The sequence below is a fragment of the Eupeodes corollae genome, chromosome 3 (genome assembly GCF_945859685.1).
Source record: "Eupeodes corollae chromosome 3, idEupCoro1.1, whole genome shotgun sequence".
In the NCBI taxonomy this organism is placed as follows: domain Eukaryota; kingdom Metazoa; phylum Arthropoda; class Insecta; order Diptera; family Syrphidae; genus Eupeodes; species Eupeodes corollae.
Genome location: NC_079149.1, coordinates 35,905,136 through 35,907,635, shown reverse-complemented (window position 1 = coordinate 35,907,635; position 2,500 = coordinate 35,905,136).

Below are 2,500 nucleotides of genomic sequence, written 5' to 3'. Positions count from 1 at the left end.
AAATAACTAAACAAATAAATAAATAAATAAATAAATAAAATAAATAAAATAAATAAAATAAATAAAATAAATAAAATAAATATAATAAATAAATAAATAAAATAAATACATTTTTGAACTTTAAAAAGAAAATATTCTCATATTAAAAAATAAATTATTTGAATTTTAGAATTTCCAAAAGCTCAAAAAATATTTTATAATAAGATCATATTCCCCTTTATCTATTTCCATTTCTTCGCTCTCAGTTTTTTTCTTTAAGCTTATTTTGCTCACATTTTTTAAAAAGTTTCTTAAAAGGTATGAAATCATTTTTTTTTAAATTTTGAATTTAACGTTCTCACTCCCGAAACTTTTTGGCAATGACATTTTTGAGGATCGAGGTTATATTTATAGACAAATATGAACTTCAAGGCTTACTATGATTTTTATTTTTAAAATCATGGACAGTGGATTCAGCAAAGTGTTTTTAAAACTTTGAGCATATGCCACTTTGCAAATCTGTCGCTTTTGACATGTGTCACTTTTTACACCTGTCACTTTCGATATCTGTCCTTTTGACATCTGTCAATTTTGACATCTGTCACTTTTGACATCTGACACTTTTGACATCTGTCACTTTTAATATCTGCCAATTTTGAAATCTGTCACATTTGAGCTACTGAGTGTGAGTGACAGTGGTTTGGTAATTTATTTGTTTGATTACAGAAATATAAACTGAAATCAAACAAATAAATTACCAAACCACTAAATAAATAAATAAATAAATAAATAAATAACTAAACAAATAAATAAATAAATAAATTAATAAATAAAATAAATAAAATAAATAAAATAAATAAAATAAATAAAATAAATAAATAAATAAAATAAATACATTTTTGAACCTTAAAAAGAAAATATTCTCATATTAAAAAATAAATTATTTGAATTTTAGAATTTCCAAAAGCTCAAAAAATATTTTATAATAAGATCATATTCCCCTTTATCTATTTCCATTTCTTCGCTCTCAGTTTTTTTCTTTAAGCTTATTTTGCTCACATTTTTTAAAAAGTTTCTTAAAAGGTATGAAATCATTTTTTTTTAAATTTTGAATTTAACGTTCTCACTCCCGAAACTTTTTGGCAATGACATTTTTGAGGATCGAGGTTATATTTATAGACAAATATGAACTTCAAGGCTTACTATGATTTTTATTTTTAAAATCATGGACAGTGGATTCAGCAAAGTGTTTTTAAAACTTTGAGCATATGCCACTTTGCAAATCTGTCGCTTTTGACATGTGTCACTTTTTACACCTGTCACTTTCGATATCTGTCCTTTTGACATCTGTCAATTTTGACATCTGTCACTTTTGACATCTGACACTTTTGACATCTGACACTTTTGACATCTGTCACTTTTAATATCTGCCAATTTTGAAATCTGTCACATTTGAGCTACTGAGTGTGAGTGACAGTGGTTTGGTAATTTATTTGTTTGATTACAGAAATATAAACTGAAATCAAACAAATAAATTACCAAACCACTAAATAAATAAATAAATAAATAAATAAATAAATAACTAAACAAATAAATAAATAAATAAATTAATAAATAAAATAAATAAATAAATAAAATAAATACATTTTTGAACTTTAAAAAGAAAATATTCTCATATTAAAAAATAAATTATTTGAATTTTAGAATTTCCAAAAGCTCAAAAAATATTTTATAATAAGATCATATTCCCCTTTATCTATTTCCATTTCTTCGCTCTCAGTTTTTTTCTTTAAGCTTATTTTGCTCACATTTTTTAAAAAGTTTCTTAAAAGGTATGAAATCATTTTTTCTTAAATTTTGAATTTAACGTTCTCACTCCCGAAACTTTTTGGCAATGACATTTTCGAGGATCGAGGTTATATTTATAGACAAATATGAACTTCAAGGCTTACTATGATTTTTATTTTTAAAATCATGGACAGTGGATTCAGCAAAGTGTTTTTAAAACTTTGAGCATATGCCACTTTGCAAATCTGTCGCTTTTGACATGTGTCACTTTTTACACCTGTCACTTTCGATATCTGTCCTTTTGACATCTGTCAATTTTGACATCTGTCACTTTTGACATCTGACACTTTTGACATCTGACACTTTTGACATCTGTCACTTTTAATATCTGCCAATTTTGAAATCTGTCACATTTGAGCTACTGAGTGTGAGTGACAGTGGTTTGGTAATTTATTTGTTTGATTACAGAAATATAAACTGAAATCAAACAAATAAATTACCAAACCACTAAATAAATAAATAAATAAATAAATAAATAACTAAACAAATAAATAAATAAATAAATTAATAAATAAAATAAATAAAATAAATAAAATAAATAAATAAATAAAATAAATACATTTTTGAACTTTGAAAAGAAAATATTCTTATATTAAAAAATAAATTATTTGAATTTTAGAATTTCCAAAAGCTCAAAAAATATTTTATAATAAGATCATATTCCCCTTTATCT